We start from the raw sequence: 6,828 nt of genomic DNA, 5'->3' as shown, positions 1-6,828 counted from the left end.
TATATATATATATATATATATATATATTTTCTATGGACACGTTTAAATGTGTAAAAACTACATTTCCCGTGGTCCAACGGGTTTCCTGTTTTGGATTACGTATTCAAGGTGAGGGACAGCTTTAAATAGGGGGAAGTGACTTTGAACTGGCCTCTTTGACTAGCAGGCGCGGGAAGAGACGGGAGGTAAGAATAATGGCTGAGGCGGCAGTTTTAAATTCTTACAAGTGTGTGGTCTAATGATTTTATCTCTATCAGCATGGCTTTAATTAAAATACTAATTTATATTATTATATCAGTCTATATTATTTTTAATCTTAACAGAGGTCTTTCCAGTTCACATGGAATTCCTCCAGTTTATTATTCCTTTGAGCACAAATAGTATTCCATCACCAACAGATACCACAATTTCTTTAGCCATTCCCCAATCAAAGGACATTCCCTCATTTTCCAATTATTTGCGACCACAAAGAGTGTGGCTATAAATGTTTTTGTACATGTCTTTTTCTTTATTGTATTGGGAAGTTTAAGTAGTAGCACCCAGGCTGTGTCTAAAAACCTGAGGGTTCCATAATGGAATGAAGCCGGGATTTTGAAAAGAGGAGTGGGAGTTTGACCAAGCTGGAGGAAAGGAGGAGTATTGGCTGTGTGGTCCAGGTTTTGCCATATACCCAAGGAGCTGCCAGTGTAGGATACCACTGAGAAGGCGATTTTGCAAGGAAAACATCGTGACTTGGATAGGCCTGGGTTAACTGTTGGTGGACAACAGGTTAATCTACCTTACTCCATGGAGTCTGTTTTGGATTAACTGGCTGCTTTGAACTTGTTCCTGTTACATGTGTGACCAGCTTGGAGCATCTCTGAACCTGTACTGTGAGAACCCCTCTCCAGCCCCTCTTAGTTAGTTAGAGACCAGCTTAGTTAGATATCTAGTTAGTTAAACTATTAGGCTATTCTTTTGAATAGAAATACACCTCTCCTTACTTCACTCAGTCATTACCATTAAACACAATTTTGTTATCACTTCTTGCCTCCTCTTAGTTATAAGAACCCCCTACATTGGTTTTCCTCTGGTTGGCAGTTTCTCAGTTATAAGTCAACTGACATTTCTGAAACTCACATCCCCATTTGGTTTACCTGTGTTTCCCTGTCTGTCCTTCCCCTGGGAGGAGTGAGTGTGTCCTCAGTTTATTATTAATTCCCCACCCAGTATCACCTTTTTTTCACTATGATCTCTTTGGGGTATAAACCCAGCAGTGGTATGGCTGGATCAAAGGGTATACAGTCTTTTAAAGCCTGGCATAGTTCCAAATTGCCACCCAGAATGGTTGGATCAATTCACAACTCCACCAGCAATTCATTAATGTCCCAATTTTGCCACATCCCCACCAATATTTATTACTTTCCTTTGCTGTCATGTTAGCTAATCTCCTAGGAGTGAGGTGGTACCTCAGAATTATTTTGATTTGCATTTCTCTAATTATAAGAGATTTGGAACACTTTTTCATATGTTTATTGATAGTTTTGATTTCTTTATCTGAAAATTGTCTATTCGTGTCCCTTGCCCATTTATCAATTGAGGGATGGCATGATTTTTTTTTTATAATTGATTTTAGCTCCTTATGAATTTTGAGTAATTAGACCCTATTTTTTGTTATAAAGATTTTTTCCCAATTTGTTGCTTCCCTTCTAATTTTGGTTGCATTGATTTTGTCTGTACAAAAAACTTTTTAATTTAATGTAATCAAAATTATTTATGAATTTTTACACTTATGAATATTTACATTTTGTAATTTTTTCTAACTCTTGCTTGGTTTTAAAATCTTTCCTTTCCCAAAGATCTGACAAATATTATTCTGTGTTCACATAACTTACTTATAATTTTGATTTGCATTTCTCTAATTATTAGAGATTTAGAACACTTTCTCATGTGCTTATTTATGGTATTGATTTCTTTATCTGAAAATTGCCTATTCGTGTCCCTTGCCCATTTATCAATTGGGGAATGGCTTGATTTTTTTGGACAATTGATTTAGCTCTTTGTATATTTGAGTAATTAAACCTTTGTCAGAGTTTTTTAATAAAGATTTTTTCCCAGTTTATTGTTTCTCTTCTGATTTTGGTTGTATTGTTTTTGTTTCTGCAAAAACTTTTTAATTTGATGTAATCAAAATTATTTATTTTATATTTTGTAATTTTTTCTAACTCTTGTTTGGTTTTAAAATCTTTCCTTTCCCAGAGATCTCACAAGTATACTATTCTGTGTTCACCTAATTTTCTTATAGTTTCCTTCTTTATATTCAAGTCATTCACCCATTCTGAATTTATCTTGGTGTAGGATGTGAGATGTTGATCTAAACCTAATCTCTCCCATATTTTTTTCCAATTTTCCCAGCAGTTTTTGTCAAATAATGGATTTTTGTCCCAAAATTTGGGCTCTTTGCATTTATCATAGACTATCTTGCTGAGGTAACTTACCCCAAGTCTATTCCACTGATCCTCCCTTCTGTCTCTTAGCCAGTACCATTTGATGACCACTACTTTTATAGTATATGGTACTGCTAGGCCACCTTCCATCATGTTTTTTTTTTCATTATTTCCCTTGATATTCTTGATATTTTGTTCTTCCAAATGAACTTTGTTATAGTTTTTTCTATTTCAGTAAAAAAGTTTCTTGGTAGTTTGGTAGGTATGGCACTAAATAAGTAAATTAATTGTGTAGAATGGTCATTTTTTTTATGTTAGCTCATCCTACCCATGAGCAATCAATGTTTTTCTAATTGTTTAGATCTAGTTTTAATTGTTTGGAAAGTGTTCTGTAGTTGTGTTCGTATGATTCCTGTGTTTGTTTTGGTAGATAGATTCCCAAGTATTTTATATTGTCTAGGGTGATATTAAATGGTGTTTCTTTTTCTAACTCTTCCTGCTGTGATGTGTTGGAAATATATAGAAATGCTGATGATTTATGTGCATTTGTTTTGTATCTTGCAACTTTGCTAAAGTTGTTGATTATTTCTATTAGCTTTTTAGTTGATTCTCTAGGATTCTTTAAGTAGACCATCATATCATCTGTAAAGAATGATAGCTTAGTCTCCTCGTTGCCTATTTTAATACCTTCAATTTCTTTTTCTTCTCTGATTGCAACTGCTAGTGTTTCTAGTACAATGTTAAATAATAGAGGTGATAATGGGCATCCTTGTTTCACTCCTGATCTTATTGGGAAGGCTTCTAATTTATTCCCATTGCATATGATGCTTGTTGATGGTTTTAGGTCTATACTGTTTATTATTTTTAGGAAAGGTCCTTCTATTCCTATACTTTCTAGTGTTTTCAATAGGAATGGGTGTTGTATTTTGTCAAAGGCTTTTTCAGCATCTATTGAGATAATCATGTGATTTTTGTTTGTTAGCTTGTTGATATGGTCAATTATGTGAATGGTTTTCCTAATGTTGAACCATCCTTGCATTCCTGGTATAAATCCCACCTGATTACTTGCTGGAGTCTCTTTGCTAGTATTCTATTTAAGATTTTTGCATCTATGTTCATTAGGGAGATTGGTCTGTAATTTTCTTTCTCTGTTTTTGATCTACCTGGCTTTGAGATCAGTACCATATTTGTGTCATAAAAGGAATTTGGTAGAACTTCTTCTTTACTTATTATGTCAAATAGTTTTCATAGTATTGGGATTAGTTGTTCTTTGAATGTTTGATAGAATTCATTTGTGAATACATCTGGTCCTGGGGATTTTTTCTTAGGGAGTTCTTTGAAGGCTTGTTCAATTTCTTTTTCTGATATGGAATTGTTTAAGTATTCTATTTCTTCTGCGGTTAATCTAGGCAATTTATATTTTTGTAAATATTCCATTCTCCAATTTATAAAAGGCCAAAGGATATCAAAAAAGTAGTTTTCAAAGGAAGAAATCCAAATTATCAATAATCATAAGAAAAAATGTTCCAAACCCCTAATACAGTTATCCCTTCCACATCAAGGGCATTAGTGACTCAACCTGGAAAATTCATGTAAAATTTTGCCTCCACCTCATACCTGAGAAAAACAATCTGACCTTTTTCTTTTTCTTTTATGGGGGGCTTATAGTGCCTTATTGTAATTTTGGGGTTGTTTGCATTCCTGAATTTCTAAACATTTTCTGGTCATCTGCTGTCCTTCATATGTCATCTGTAGCTTCCACAAAACTCCCAAAAAATTCCCATCTAATTTCTTATGTCAAACCATAATATATTGAAACTATGATGGGGAAAGCTGCAATATGGAAAAGACAAGTATAATTAGAGAAATAATCAAAGTAACCATGAAATTCTACTTCATATCTGTCAGCTTGGGGAAAATGGACACAAAAGGAAAACAGCAAATGTTAGAAGGGCTGCAGGAAAACGGGAACATTAATGTACAGTTATTAGAGCTGTGAACTGGTCTAAACATTCCAAAAAGCAATTTGGAGCTATGCCCAAAAAGTTACTAAATAGAATACATCCTTTCACCTAATAAAGGAACTACTAGGCCTATAACCCAAAAAAATAAAAGAGAAACGAACCAATATGTACAAAAATATTTGTAGCTTGTTTTTTCCTGTGTTAACAAATTATCAGTTGAGGAATAGAACAAATTATGGCATATGAATAATAGAATACTATTGTGTTATAAGAAGTAACAGAGGAGCCACTAAGTAGAAATTGATAGAGTACCAGGCTGGATTTGGGAGGACCTAGGTTCAAAACTGGCCTCAGTACAATGACCCAGGACAATTCTGAGGGATTTATGGTAAAGAACGCTGCCCACATTCAGAGGAAGGACTGCAGGAGAGGAAACATATAAGAAAAACAACTGCTTGAACGCATGGGTCAGGGTAGACATGATTGAGGGTGTGGACTCGAAACTACCACACCAATGCAACTACCAACAATTTGGAAATAGGTCTTGATCAAGGACACATGACAAAACTAGTGGAAATGTGCATCGGCCATGGGTGGGGGGAGTGCAGGGGGCAAAGGGGAAAGTAGGAGCATGAATCATGTAACCATGTTAAAAATGAATATTAATAAATGTTTTAAAAAAACTGGCCTCAGATACTTCCTTACGTGAGTGATCTTGAGCAAGTCATTTAACCCCAATTGCCTAGCCCTTGCCACTTTTCTACTTTAGAATTGAAAGGACATGTGGGTAGCTCAGTGGATTGAGAGTCAGGCCTAGAAATGGGAGGTCCTAGGTTCAAATCTGGCCTCAGACACTTCCCTGCTGTGTGACCTTGGGAAAGTCACTTGACCCCCATTGCCTACCCTTACCATTCTTCTGCCTTGGAGCCAATACACAGTATTGACTCCAAGACGTAAGGTAAGGGTATTAAAAAAAAAAAAAAAGAATTGATACTAAGGTAAGGATTTAAAAAATAATAATGATGTTTTGCCTGATAATACATTTAACCTAGGCCAAATCAACTGCTAGCACTGGGTGAGAGAAAGGAAGGAAGATAATTTCAGCTACATAACTTAGGAAAACTTTATTTATTACATGTAACTGGGGGAAAATATATTAAAATATTTTTAAATTATCATAATAATGAAGAGAGAAGTTTCAGAGAGACATGGAAAGACTTATATGAACTGATAAAGAATGAAGTGAGCAGAACCAGGAAAACAATTTATATTCTTACAACATTACAATGACTAATAACTTTCAGACTTAGGGAGTCTGATCAAAGTAGCAATTGTGTTAGCAGTCTTTTTATTAGCAATCTCTTTTTGTGTTAGCAAATCAATAGTTGTGGAACGGATGAACAAATTATGGCTAATTGAGGGAGTTTCCTTATGGGTAGTTTACTACAACAATGAAATCAAAGTCCTAGACCAAATAATAATGTGAACAACAACTAAAGTTCTGTACGTGATTGCCCACGGTCACATCACTACCTAGTGTTTGAGTGATTATTTTCCCACTCTAAGCCTAGAACACTATACACCACACAATGGTACCTTTTTGCCTACCTGTTCCATTAGCATCCATACAAAATGAAAAAATCTAAAATTAGAAAAAAGTTCCTTGACATTACACTCACACAAGCAATTTCCTAAATGTTCAGTAGATCCCTGAGGGTAAATTTACAGGAAGAGAAGGAGAAGATCACCACCTGTCCCTATATTTCTAGAATTCAAAATCATACCTCTATTGCTAATTCCTTCTGGAACTTCCCTCAAAGCCTGGGGTCTCCTCCACCTAGAATATCCTTTCCTAAGGCTTGCATTCTCCCATGTGTGAGTTCCTTCTAGAGATAACATTTTATGGATGAACCCAAGTCACCCTTCCTTCTTTCCTCGTTCAACCTGGTTCCCCACTTTCTGAATTTCAAAATTCTCTTCCTTCCCCCTCACTTTTTAGCTCCCTTTTATCTATTGACTTCCCTTTCAGAATGGAAGCTCCTTAAAGGCAGAAATCATCTTACTTTTTAAGTGTATTTATATGCCCAGTGTTTAGCACAATATCTAATACATAGTAAATACTTAATAAATGTTTACTTATTTCCGTCTTAGAGCTAGAGCTTGACAAGGACCTCAGAAGCCCCTAAAAGGGATTTCTAACCCCCTCATTTTAGGATAGGAAACTAAGGTAAAGGAGATTGTTACTTGCCCAAGGATATAGATAGTAAGTGTGGCAGACCTTCTTGACTTCTTGAGTGTCTAGCACTCTCTACTATCCATGCTACCTTTTTTTTGGAGGCTGGAGCCATAATATTTGAAAGGGAAGAAAAAAATAGTTTAAAAAAAATCCAAGGCAAGAAAGAGCTACAGCATCTCTTTGATTTGAACCCAGGCCCTCC

Source organism: Gracilinanus agilis, chromosome 4 (genome assembly GCF_016433145.1).
Source record: "Gracilinanus agilis isolate LMUSP501 chromosome 4, AgileGrace, whole genome shotgun sequence".
NCBI classification, from domain to species: domain Eukaryota; kingdom Metazoa; phylum Chordata; class Mammalia; order Didelphimorphia; family Didelphidae; genus Gracilinanus; species Gracilinanus agilis.
This window is presented reverse-complemented; position numbering follows the sequence as displayed.